This window comes from Ambystoma mexicanum, chromosome 10, assembly GCF_040938575.1.
Source record: "Ambystoma mexicanum isolate Mex_15411 chromosome 10, UKY_AmexF1_1, whole genome shotgun sequence".
Taxonomy (NCBI): Eukaryota; Metazoa; Chordata; class Amphibia; order Caudata; family Ambystomatidae; genus Ambystoma; species Ambystoma mexicanum.
Window position 1 is genome coordinate 323,996,004 of NC_090932.1, and position 14,549 is coordinate 324,010,552.

Here is a 14,549-nt window from a genome sequence, read left to right on the forward strand (position 1 = left end):
TTCGAAGACCAGGAAAGGTAAAAGAATATTTAAGTTTCGCACCTGTAATTGTTCACCTTGGAAGTTCAGGTTTATTTCTTATAAACTTGCAAAGACTCCATGGCCCTCATTACGACCCTGGCGGAGGTCCATGGTGCAATTTGCACCATGGACCATGGCGCAGAGCTGCCAACTCCGCCATGGGGGTTGGCGGACTTACCACCCCATTCCGACCTTCGCGGGGCGGTAAGTCCCCAATCCCCATTTACCCTTCCCCATTCCCATTTTTGCCCCATAGGGTATAATGGGAGTGGGGAAGGCGTTAATTACGCCACCGTAAATTACGGTGGCGTAATTAACAACAGGTCCCGTAGCGCCATGGATTTTTCCGCCAGGAAAAACCAGGCGAGAAAACCGCCATGGCGCTACGGGAACTCGTAGTAAGGCGGAAGGGTACGCCATGCATTACGCTGGCGTAAAACCCTTTCCGCCAGGGTCGTAATGAGGGCCCATGTCTCTTCGTTGATACTTTTAGAAGCACCGATTATAACAGATCTAAGTGAGACATATTGATGGTGCTTGTAACTTGCTTTTCAATCTGAGAAGTCCAGAAAGTATGTATATTTGCCTAAATAACATTAAAGTATGATTGAAGAAGTGGTTATTTTATTGTAGTATTAATTTGAAGAATTAATACAGGAATTACAGTTTCAAGCTATGACTTTGTGTTGGATGAGTGCTATTTAATTGTGTTGTATATTATATTGTGTTATGGATTGTTTACTTGTAACTTGAATCAAGGAAGAATTCTTGCATGAAGCGCAGTATAAGACCTGATATTATTGCTATAATTATGATGATGCGGATGATATTTTCATCATCATTATTATTATTATGACCACTCTTTTAATTCAGTGACTATGTGTCAGTGATTGTCCACAGCTTCCTCCCAGCTCACCCCCTCAGGCCAAGCCAACTCCAGCACTACCACCTACCTTCTTGGTTATCCGACCCATGAAGCGTGTGTCAGTTGAGGATTTCGCTGCCGCTTTCTCACCCTCCCCCTCCCCTCGGCTGAATCACACCCGGACACAGCCCTTTCCATGCTCCACTCTGCTGTATCTGATACTCTCGATGTTCTTGCCCCTGTCATGAGGATCCGCTTGAAGCCCAAAGCCAAGTGCAACTCTTGGTACGACTCAGACCTCGTCACCCTTAAACGCAAGTGCAGGGTGGCTGAGAGGAAATAGCATGCTTCCAGTACATCTTCTGACAAACTGGCCTGCTGCCTGCTCCAAAGGCAATACCGGCTCTCTGTCCGCTCCAAGAAGAGAGCCCACATCCGAGCACACGTCACTGCGCCATCTAACAACTTGGCCGAACTCTTTAAAATCTGCAAGGAGCTGGCCAATCCTGCTGCAGTCTCTACATCTCCTGTCCCCTCCCAGGCCCTCTGCACAGCACTGGCATCTTATTTAATAGTTAAAACGCAGGACATACTGTCCTTTCTCTCTTCTCCCCCTCTACTCTCTGCTCTTCCCCTGTCCCTTCTTTTGGCCACCTCTCCTCCCTCCTTCTCTGCCTTTCCCCTGTTCTCCCGTGACAAGGTTTCTAGACAAGTCCGATCTATGAAAGTCTAGTCAAAACAGGTTCACCCCTGTTCCTCCAAAACCATTAAGGACCACATTGACACCCTGGCTCCTGCTCTTGCTGACTTCTGCAACCACTCCTTCAACACTGGAGTCTTCCCTTCCCCCTGAAGCACTCCCTTGTGCACCTTCTTCTTAAGAAACCCTCTGCCAACCCTTCTTGCCCGGCTAACTATTGGCCAATCTCCATCACTCCTTTCCTGGTCAAACTCCTGGAAAAGCTGGCCATCTCCCAGCTTAATATTCACATTGAATCTGGTGGTTGTCTCCATGACCATCAGTCTGGCTTCAGAGCTGCCAGAAGCATGAAAACTGCTCTCCTGAACATCCATGAAGACCTGCTCTCCAGCCTTGAGTCCAACACCCCCTGTGTCCTCATTTTACTTGGTCTCTCTTCTGCCTTTGACAGGGTAAACCATGCCATCCTGCTCAACCGTCTCCGTGATTACCTAGGTATTCCGATCAAGCCCTGGCTTGGCTGACTTTTTTCTTCACCGACTGACCCTCCCAGGTCCAACTTGGGTCCTTCCTCCCCTCTATCTCTATCTCTACCTGTGGTGTTCCCCAGGGGTCTAACCTCTCTCCCTGGCTGTTCAAACAATTCCTGGCACTTCTTGGCCACCACATTGCTGTTCTCTGCCTCAACTTGCAGTGCTATGCGGATGACACTGAACTCATTTTCAGGCTCCCTTCCACCAGCTCTTCTCCTTCTCTCATCTCTGACTGTCTTTCTGCTGTCCAGGAATGGTGTGCCACCAATGATCTCTGCCTTAATGCCAGTAAGACTGGGTTTCTCCTCATTGGCACACCTGCTAACTCCTTTTCTGTCACTCTCTGGTTGGCCTCTTTTGGCCTTCCTCCTGCTACCACCTGTGAGGCTAAAAACCTCAGGGTCATCTTCGACTCCACACTATCCTTCTCACCTCACATCTCTGACGTCTCTAAGAAGTCACACTACTAGCTGCACCTCCTCAAAGGATTTCTTTCTTTCCTCTCCTTCCCCCAAAAGTTCACTGTCTCCAGAGCGCTGGTTCTCTCTAGGCTGGACTATTGCAACGTCCTCTTTCTAAATCTGCCTGGCTCTATTCTCCGCCCTCTGCAACTCATCCAAAACAGGACTGCAAGACTTGTCCTTGCCCTCAAGCCTAGGGATCGTATCTCTCCAGGACTGAAATCTCTGAACTGGCTCCCAGTGGTGGTGAGGATTAAGTTCAAAACTCTATGCATTGTCCACAAGTCCTTCTGGGGCCTGGGGCCTCACTACCTTCAACTCTCTCTTCCTAAATATCTTCCTTCTCGAGCTCTTCGCTCATCCGCCTCCATCTCCCTCAGGGTCAGTCGCTTATCCAAGCAATGAGTTGGTGGTAGATCTCTTTCTTCTGTTGGGGCCTCCCTCTGGAACAGCCTCCCTGCCTCTCTGAAACTTGAGGAGAACCATCTCCGGTTCTGGAAGCACCTCAAGACCTTCCTCTTTACTTCTGCTTTCTCTCCTCCTCTCCCCTGATGATCCTCTGGCTGAAACTGTCACTGTACTGGTTACCTGGCTACCCTCTGATCTCGTGTCCAGGTCCCCTCGCCGCCAGTTGTGCACCTGCACTGCCCCCTTGGCAACCCTTGCACTCAGGGACTGTTCTGTATCCCTCCAGCCCCCTACCAGAACTTGACAGCTGATGTCTGCACTTCCCCTTGCACTTGCCGTCAGCTGGCTGCACTTTTATTTATTGGCTTTATTTTATTTATTGGCTTTATTTTACTGTTATCCTATGTACTGCACTGTCCCCTCCCCTTTTCCCCTCTGCACTTTTCCCTTCCCCCCTTCACTGCACTTGCGCAATCTCAATGTCACCTGGCCTACTAAGATCGTTGTCTCTGTCTTCCCTCTGTTCCCCCTCTCTTGCTGCGTCGCACCTTGAAACACTTGTTCATAGGCGCGTTATAAATGCCATATCATATCATATCATATATCATATCATATCATATCACATACTTGCGTCCAGGGCCCTTGCTTCATGCGTGCACTGAATCCTAAGAGATCTCTGATGTGTCCACATGTGTACTGTGAACAGCAAGCAGGCGTTGTGCAAGCAAAAGAAGAAATATCGTATTGATTACTTGTGGGCATCACTGTCAATGCTGGGGGAAAGAATTGCCCTGTTTGGAGTGCAAGGCCTACCCGCATTAGAGTTTCTTTTTTCTTTCTGCAGTGCATGCACACTTTGCGCTAAAAATCGAAATCATCTATTTGTAGCATAAAATGGCTGCCCGGCACTCGGGCACAGGGAAGGTAATTGATCCCTATGGGGACTGTTTTCCTAAGGTGGGGTGCTTTCAGAGAGCCGGGGAAAGTATGGGGCAACCTTGCAGGGGCTGTCCGGGTTAAAGAAAGGGGATGGGGTTAATCCCCACACAGGAAATCTTGGTGAGTCCCAATCAAAAGACAAGTTCATGGTGCTACCGAGAGCACTCAAAACACCCATGAATTTTTGCAGATTACTGAAGTTTGCACTGGAGCATGGCAACATGTGCCTGGATGACTGTTGTAGGGCACTCTGTACCCCAGCGATGTTCCATGAGCCCCTGTTCCCGCCACAGACTCACACACGAGGCGTCAGCTCGGCTTGGGCTCCTGGTAGCTCTGACCGTTGGTGCACGCCCCCTTTATTTAAAGGCACACAGCGGAGTGCAACGTCACTCCACAGCGTGCCGAAGCCCTTAAAGGGGCAGCACCACACTCCTCCTTTTTCATTAGGACAAACAATGAACAGTATTAACATAACACTCAAAATCAACACAATAACATCAAACCACACAACCATGACCCTGCTGGACCACTTTAATCACAGCCACCCGGGTCCCCATCCAACTAGCGCACCCCACCAGGGTCGCTCGGGATTACTCTTCCACAACATAGTCACTGAGTCGAACAGGCTTCCCTCGCCCTGTCCTCAGGGGGTACCTCCTGCTCGTCTCCGGGATGGGAGCACCTCCACCCTCATCTGGGACCTCCATGCTGTCCTAGTCCTGGGGCACTTCTGTCCTGGTGTCCCCTGGTGATGTGTAATCATGCTTTCACCAGTGCCGGACCGTTGTAGGTGAGTGGATGAGCCGGAACTGGTTGAAGCTGAATGCTGACAAGACAGAGGTGTTGGTGGTTTGTGCCCCCCCTGATCCTTCACTCTGCTTGTCCTCCTTCTGGCCCTCTTTCCTGGGCTCTCTGCCGACCCCTGGTGACAAAGGTTAGGAATTTTGGTGTTATTCTCTCTGCCTCTCTTTCAATGCACGACCAGGTCTCTGCTGTGTGCAAGATAGGCCACTTCCATCTTAAGATCCTGAAAAAGGTTCTACCACTTCTTCCTGCCACTCTTCACCCTCCGGTTGTTGCACCCATGGTGCTTAGCCGTCTGGATTACTGCAACTCGCTGTATCTCGCGTAACCTATGGGCTTAATCCAGCGGCTGCAGCGCCTCCAAAATCTGTCTGCTCGTGTCGCTACAGGATCTCCGTATGGAGCTCATATTACTCTGGTGCTGTGTGCTCTGCACTGGCTTCTGGTCAGTCGTAGAATTCAGTTGAAGTCTCTGTGCATAGTTCATCAAGCACTCCACGGACTGGGAGCTGAATATCTTCAGTCTAGATTTGTTCACTATCTTCCTGCTCATACGCTGCTTTCCTCCTCGGCAGAACTGCTGGTAGTCCCTTCATACAGCCGCAAACGCATTGGAGGCCGGGCTTTATCGGTTGCGGCATCTCAAATGTGGAACAACCTTCCTCCCATGATCAAGGCTATGTCCAACCATCTAGCCTTTAAAAAGTCTCTGAAGACCCTGCTATTTTAATTTCTTTGTGGTTTCTTCCGGCTGTTCTTCTCACCTCTCCTGTAGCGCCAGGATACCTTCGGTGACCGCACGCTTTAAGAGTTCAATTAACATAACAGCCTTTTGAAGAAACTCACATTCCTTGTGACCGATGCCCTGCCATCGGAGGCTGTCACCATGGACCCTTTCACTGCAATCACGTCCAACGGCTCAGGTTCATACGTCAGGGATAACTTCCGTGTGGGTGCCTGTTCTTGATCAGCACCTCATCCCCGGGCACGAGATGCTGAAGTCTGAGCCCTCTCCTCACGTTCTCTTGTTCAGTCCTCCGCCTGCGGTCTTGCTCCACTTGCTTGTCATCAATGACCCCCGGTACCTTTTCTCCGACCTCTGGTAGCAGCCCCCTTGGGCACCGCTTGAACAGTACCTCCGCCGGGGCCACTCTTGTGGAGGTATGGGGGGTGGTTTGATAGACACATAGGAATTGGTATGGCGCCCTTTCCAGGCATCGTCCTTGCCCCTGCGCTATGCGGAACACCTTGTTTAGGGTGCGCATTAGTCTCTCGCCTTGGAATGGTGCCCCATTGTCCGAACACAGGGTTTTGGGGAGTCCATGAGCCGCGAAGACCTTTTCCATGGCCACTACGACGTGTTTGAATGCCAACGACTCAATAAATTCGACTTCAGAGCACCTAGAATATTCGTCCACTAACACCAGGAAGTGGGTACCCTGCATTGTAGAGCCAAAGTTGGCATGTACGACCTCCCAGGGACGTGTGCCTCAGCGCATAGCTTCGATGGGGGTCTCTCTCTGGGTGGGGCAAGTTGCCTGGCACCACACACACAAGGCCACATACACTTCTACTTGTTGCTCCAGCTCTGGGAACCACACCTTGAGACGTAGGTGGGCCTTGGTTTTGGAAGCCCCCTGATGACCCTTGTGGGCCAGGCCGATGACTTCCTGGACTTTGGCCTGAGGGACTGAGGGACCACAATCCGGTCACCCCTGAGTAGGAGGCCGGATGCAGAGAATGATAGTTCGTCCCTCACTTTCCACAGCTACTCAATTGCCACCTTCGCCAGGGATTCCAGCACACTCCTCCAGGATCCCTCCTGTATCGCCGCTCTTAGGATGAGAAGGGATTAGTCCGGGGCCGCTGCGGCCTCCAGATCTTCCAGCGGCAATGCGTTCGGGGTTGCTGCCTTCACCACCAGCTGAACATGGTCGTCCACCTCTTCTGCACAGGCATCCATCTCGCCGACAGTACCTCCCCTGGGGTAGTGAGACAGATAGTCGGCCGCGTTGTTTGAGCCTGGCTGATATACAAGTGACACCCCATATTCAAGTAGCGCGAGCATCCATCTTTCGATCCTTGACGGTGGCTTAGAGGACGACCCAGCCAGAATGGGGAGGCTTGTGGTCGGTCGCAACTGTTACCAGTCTGCCGGAACATACAACCGAAAGTGCCGGCACCCCACAACATGGCCAGGGCCTCCCGCTCAATTTGGGAGTAGCGCTGCTCGGTCTCCGACAGCGCCTTGCTGGCATACGCCACCGGACGGACGCTGGAATCGGGGCCAATCTTGTCAGATCGGCCCCCAGGCTGAACGGGCTGGCATCCACTATTATTTCTGACTGTAGGGCGGGATCAAAGACCGTCATGGTGTCTTCTGTCGTGAGGGCGCTCTTAATGTCCTCGAAGGCCGCCTGCTCGAGCGGTCCCCACTGCCATGCTGTCTCTTTTTTGGTGAGGGCCGGCAGGGGCTCCGACCTGGACGCCAAGTTCTTGATAAAGTGGCCACAGTAGGTCACCGTGCCCAAGAAGCTCCGTACCTCTGACACATTTTAAGGTGGCCGTGCATCCTTGATGTCCTTGATTTTGCGGGGATCAGGAGACACACATCCCTCCTTAAACATGAATCCGAAAAATGTGATGGTCGTTTTCCGAAATTCACATTTATCCCGATGGAGCGTCAGGACCAGTGATTGCAGCTGCTCAAATGTCTTTGCGAGCTTGTGTAGATGGTCCACCTCAGACTTTGCAAACACAAGGATATCATCGCTGAGGTTCAAGACACTGTCAAAGTCCGCCAAGGCACCCCGTATTATATTTTGAAAAACCTCAGCCGCCGAGGACACCCCAAAGCTGAGTCTCTTATACCTGTACAGGCCTCTGTGAGTCGCGAAAGTTGTAATGTACCTGGACTCGGGGTGTAGTACAACCTGGTGGTACCCGGCCCTGAGGTCTAGTTTCGAAAAGAAGCGGGCCCCCTGCAAACCGGTGATGATGTTGTCTATGGTTGGTGTTACATGCCTCTCCCTTCTGATTGCCTTGTTAGGGAGCCTCATATCCACACAGATCCTCACCAAGTTTGGTTGTTTGGGCTTTCTTGCCACCACAATGGGGGGACACCCACCGTGTCGGGCCATCTACTTTCTCGATGATGTCGAGGTTGACCAGGTTGTCCAGCTCCTTGTCCACTAGCTCTCCCAATTGAAAGGGCACCCTGCCGTGCTTGAGAGCAATGGGCTGCACAGATTTGTCGATGTGCAGACTTACTGGGTTGCCAGCCATCTGTCCAATTCCGTGGAATAGTTGGGAGTACTTGTCTACTAGAGTTTGAATGTCTTCCACGTATACTGAATACACAAAACTAACAATCCCCACGACTTCTGCCGCAGCACAGCTCAGCAATGTGTTGGTGCTGACAGGGGTTACATAGAAGCACGTTCTTATTTTTGACGCTCCATGTCCCACCTCTGCTACAAATGCAACATCCAGTGGAATCGGCTGAGAACCCCCGGACGTGAAGATGCGAACCCTTGGGGGTGGCGATTTTTGGGGGGCATTCCATGGCGTCATAGTGTTCTCTGGCCATCACATTGACGGATGCCCCCGTGTCCACCAGTACCGGGATGGGAAACTCATTGACTGCTACGATGCACCTTGGTTGCGGTCTGCTCTTGGATTTGAGGGCTTCAATGCTCGATACGAAGAAAATATTCTCCTCTTCCTCCTCCTCCAGTTGTGCACCCTCCTCACCCTGATCGACCTGTGCAACGGTGGACGGGCAAGATTGTCAGAAGAAGCCAGACCGCACCGGCCCCCTTGGCACCATCACTGGCAGGGACACCCTACATACCAGGGCGTAGTGGGCGTCCAGGCCGCACCGGCTGCACGTCTTTCCTGCCGCTGGACACTCAGCCGGGTGGGGCAGGTCATACCCGCCCTTCAGGCATGCCTCCCCTGGCTTCCCGCCCCTGTCGCGGAAGTTGCCTGCCGGCCTCCGGGCACCTCTGCCGCCAAGACCTATGGCACAGACCTCCTCCGTCTTGGCTGGATGTGCACACGCTTCCATCCTAGACGCACGTACCTCTGATACTTCTTGGCAGCGACCCAGTTCCAGGATGGGGGCAAAGTGATCCCCGGTTCCCTTAGCACCTGTCTCCGTAGCTTCCCCAATGAGCATCCTTGAATGAACTGGTTCCTGACCATGTCGTTGGGGTTGTCCCAGGCACACACCACTGACAGCCGTCTGAGACGGCCATAGAATGTGTCCAGTGTCTCATCCCCTTTTTGGCGAGTGGAGAGCTTTACAAAACGTTAATAGTCTGCATTGATTAAGGGAAGAAAGTAGTTGTGGAGATGCAGATGCGCCATAGGAAGCATCTGCAGGCTGGAGGGAGTCAAAAATGTAGTGAACCGCAGGCCCTGCCGCATTCAATAAGGTTGCCAGCTTACTGTCGTCGTTGGTCTCCGTTGTAGCCCGGAAATACATGTCGAGGCGATCAATTCATCGCTTCCACCTGGTCCCCAGGATAAATGGAGGGCCAGAAACATCAAATTCTGGGATCGGCTGAAGGGCCCCTGGAGACCTCATCTGGGCCATGGCTTGAAGCACAGGTGGAGGCCAACCTGAGCTGCAGGTGGAGGCTGGCCTTGAGGCAGTGGCTGCGTTGTACCCCGTCTTGATTAGCCGGATCACTCATGGGCCAAGCGCACAAGCACCCCTTCGAGATGACACAGGGGCTGCAACTCACCCAGAAGGTTTGGCCTGTACAGGTCTCCTTGATCTTCACGCTTCCACACCAGTCCACCATGGGGCATGCATGTGCAGGCCCTCTTGATCTTCAGACTTTCTCACCAGTTCAACATTAGGGATTTGGCCATGCAGATCACATGCAGTCATAGAAAAGCCAGCCACCCAGATGTAGATGGGCCCACAGGCTAGTAGGGAGTGTCCACAAATTGAGCCAGGGAGGTCCAGTTTCTTCCCAGGGAACAGCAAGCTTCCACCAGCACCTCACCTTCACTCGATGCAAAACACCTTAAAACAAATATTTTCCATATGTGAAGGGTTGTGTGAGCAGAGATAGTTGCTCGCTACATGATTGTCAAGCAATTAGGCCTGGATGGCATTCATGGGCCCCTCCAGAATGCTGCGATCATCTTAGGCCTGAGAGGCAAAATGGCTGCCAGCCGCGTGGTCTACAACCTCGTCGCGGCATGGAACGAGTGGATTTCCACCCTAGTTCAACATAAAAAATTAAAAGTATGTTGACTGCCGGGCCTGGGTGAGACTCGGGTCTCGTCGCCACTGTTGTGGGGCACTCTGTACCCCAGCGATGTTCCGTGAGCCCCCGCATCCGCCGCAGACTCACACACGAGATGTCTGCTCGGTTCGGGCTCCCCGGTCGCTCCGACCGTTGGGGCACGCCCCCTTTATTTAAAGGCTAAAGGCACGTGGCGGAGTGCAACGTCACTCCGCCGCGTGCCAAAGCCCTTAAAGGGGCAGCACCACAATGACTTTCTTTGAAGAATCTACCAGAGCCACTTGCAGCAGTGCAGTCTTCTCTTGCTTGTTTTTTTTTTGCTTCCGTACAACGAGCAATTAGCAACAAGTACGGGGGCTTGTTGATTTGTGACAACTGCAATTCCTATATATCCCCGTTCAGACGTTGCAAATGACATTAAGTAACTTAAGCACAACCCTCAGCTATTTGTTGATTGAGTTGAAAATGGTTGATGGGAAATGTAGTTCAACACATCTGGAGGGCTAAAGATTGCAAACCACTTCCTGAAAACATCCATATACCATCTCTGGACAGGTGCCACAACTTTATTTTATTGGTGTTTTCATAGCTGGCTTAGTGACAGGCCCACTCAGCATGCTCTTTTATGTTGCTTCCACAGAACTAAGGCCTTAAACTAAAAATAGATTACGCCATATTTATAGCAGCCAATTGTATTTGCCATAGGCTAACAATCTTTCTGGTGGGAAAACGTACCGTTCTGAAATCAGGTGTGAAAGGAAAGCACGGAGCGCTGACGTGCGCATCGCCTTCTGGAGGTGTGATGCATGTGGACTCAATTAGGACAGGAAGTAATTGCTCTGGCATTGTGAAAACACATGCATCAAGCTGATTGTGCAATTAGGGTAGGACAGACCGATCAATGGCGTTTGATAAATGAACTCCGTAATTAATGTGGAGAATACGCGAACATTTTAATTGATTGTTCTGCTCTGGAACACATTTATTTTTTACTTAGAAAGAAGTTAAGCATTTTTTTTTCTTCTGCAGTCTTGTCTCACTCTACAAGGGTCGTGGCAGTATTATGTTGCTTTGCAGTGGGTCGGGGTGAAATGTCCTCTTGTTTGATTGGGAGGGGCTCCTTCAGGTGCTAATCCATTATTATCAATTGCATGCATGCCTCACCCGTTCTTGGTGGTCCACACTTAAAGATTTAGGTGTACCCTTACCTAAAGAGTGGAAAACGGGAAATAGGGGAGAAAGATGAGTCCAACCGAATTGAACCACTAATATATAGCCTTAAAGAAAGATGGGGAGAGAGAGGAATCCCGATCTTGGAACTGATGGACCGCTGGGCGCTGGGAGCACATCCCTCCCCTGGAGGAGCCCGTGAGGGTGGTTGTTGCAGCACACCAGGGTGTGCTAAGGGGGATGGCATATGGGCAGCACTTGGTCGGCACGCTGTGGGCGGAAAGCTACTGCCAATGAATAGTCCATTGAGGACCCACTCTTCTTCACACAACATAGGAGGGGTAAGTGTAGCACTCCAGAATATATGAAAGCAGAGAGGACACGGGCCACAATCAATCAAAAACAGTGCGGATATAATAGTATGTAATAGGGTACCGCCACTAACCAATCCCTACTAAGAAAACTCATCCTGCATACATCAAACTCTGAACTAAGCAAAACCATAACTCTGAGCACGACAAACTGCACGCATTTCACCACAACACAACAACAAAACGAACCGCTCATAGCCTCGCACAACAGCACATGACGGCTACCAACTGAAAATCACACCTACTCTCAGCGAACGTTGTAAACCGAAGTGAAGCTGCCAACAGCACATCGCAGCTCCCTTGCTCTTTTCTCCCGCTCAGTCCTACTCACTTACACACCACTTACCCTATTGCTTTATAGATCAACCACCAGAGCACCAACAGACCACGCAGGCGGTGACAGTGTGCAGTATGAGAACCTTTAACATAATACTTTATTTATTTATGTACATAAAATAACTTAACATTACATCGGAAGTTTGAAGAGCTGTGTCTGGCTTATGATTCAAGCCTCTGGCTGTAAAATGCTGTTGTTGCGTCTTGTGTAGCGCAACATCTGCCAATTGGTAGCCTATTGGTGCTCTGTTCTGAGAGGGCTGGGCGAGCGCGAGCACTTTGGGTGAGCTGACTGTTATCGTCGAGGTTCTGTAGCTAGATCATGAGGGTGCAAAAGGTATCCTGATGGGCATTACTTGACATCTATAGGATATATTCACAAGTCATTCGGAGTTTTCTTACCATCACAGTTACCTTACGTGCATGCCCATTGGATGAACGTGGCTACAGGAGCCTTAACAGAGAGCATTTATATGGTGGAGAGAGTCATGGAATGTAAATGTATGTTCTGTCCACCCCATCCTCTCTGCCATACAAATCCAGCAGCATTTACACAAGCATAACATTTGTATGCTGGTGTAAATGCTGTGGATTCCTATGGAGTTAGCCTGCTGTTTACAGAAATGTAGACAGATTTCATAGGAATCCAATGCAAGTGCTGTCTGCAATGTAAAAATTGCAGGTGGTGTTTACTCAGTTTACATTGCACTGTCAAAAAGGTAGACGGTAAGGCACTTCCACCAGCATTTTACAATTGCTGTTGCACTTTTCAGTGTAAATGACAAAAAATGCCTGTATGGAACTGTTTGTACCTAAATGCAAACTTAACAGTTCCCCTCTGGGCAATTTAATCCTGTGGGGAAAATGATCTCCCTAGATTGTTACTCACTCTGGGCCTGGTTCTAACATCAACAAGCAGGAAGACGAACCAATGAAGGATCCAGTGGCAGGCATAGAAGAGAGGGGAGTTGTGATACGTCCCCCCCTCATTGCTGACAGATTTTATATCTTCACAGACACATATGACAAGAATGTAATATGTAATTGTTAAACAGGATTGGTAGACCTCCATCAGAACTAGCTGTAAAGAATATAAGGGAATGAAAAGGAGCATTCATGGGTTGCTAGCAACCACACATGCACTGGTACCCCTCCAAGTAACATGCCATCCAGAAAGGCCATGGCATATGACTTGCACCATGAGACTAAGCAGCCTCAATGTCACAGGCCTAAAACATGAACATTTCGGGACTGTCCATGCAAATTATGCAACATAAATTAAAATAACAGTGATTGGCTAGTTTGATTCGAGGTCAACCTCATAGGCCTTGCGCCCCTGGTGGTATCAACATTGATTGTGTCGCGTCTGTGCAAAACGGGTTTTACGGAGGAACCACTACCCCTCCTCCGAGGCTTTAGACAATTTGATGAAGATTTCACACTGTGACTGCGCCACACATATTATAGCAGTATTGAGAAATTAGGTCCAGTGAAATAATATACTGATGCTGGTTGTATGTCACATGTCTCCCGTAGGAGGCCCATTTAATGTTGACACGTGTTTCGGCTCATTCTGAGCCTTTCTCAAAACAGGGCATATATTTTGATCATTAAATCACATCATTGTGTTTGTTCGGATGTAGAACGCACATGAACAATCTGTGCTTTAGTCTCTGGGTTCGAATCCCACCTGCAAAAATGCAGCTGCTCCCTTTTCCCTCGCGTCGGCTGAACAAACACAATGATGTGATTTCATTATCAAAATGTATGCCCTGTTTTGAGAAAGACTCAGAATGAGCCGAAACACGTGTCAAAATTAAAAGGGCCTCCTACGGGAGACATGTGATATACAACCAGCATCAGTATATTATTTCAGTGGACCTAATTTCTCAATATTGCTATAATATGTGTGGCATAGTCACAGTGTGAAATCTTCGTCAAATAAATTAAAATAAAATGAAGAAATCAACTTTTATCGGAAGTGACGGATTTCATTGTGCTCATTTAGGACTTTTGGAATGAGGGTATCTAAAAAATCAACCCAAAAAGATTCACGTTGAGAGAGTAGCTTATCATAGTTAGCCCGTCTTTTAGGTTTTGATATCACTTCTAAAACACCTACCTGCAACTAGGAAGCATTATGATTGTTTTCTACATAGTGTCTTGCTAAAGGGGAAGACACCTTTTGGTACGAATTGATGAGCGATGTTCATTCCACCTCACCTCCACTTTGCGGAGGGTTTTCCCTATGTAGAATTTTCCACAAGGACATTTGATACCATACACCACACCCTGTTAATCACAGGTAGCAAAGTGGCAAAGATGTATTTGATTACAATTCAACAAATGGTAAATGGATGCTCCTTTCATCAATAAATTAGTTTCCATAGGTCAGACAGGGAAAACCCCATCTTTTTAGTATCAAATACAGCTTTTGTGTCCTTATGTTTGCGTTCTGCCTTAACCAGAAGTTGCTGTACCTTTTTTATCCTTTTGTAGGAGAAAATCGGAATGTTTGGGAACAAGTGGTTTAAAGACACATCTTGTAAAATCATTGGCCAATGATTCAACACCACTTTCTGCAGGAAAATAACTTTGCTGAGAATGCGTGGACCAATGAATCAAAACAGGAGAATAAGTGCTGCGAGATGAAACCAATAGAGAGCTTCTATCA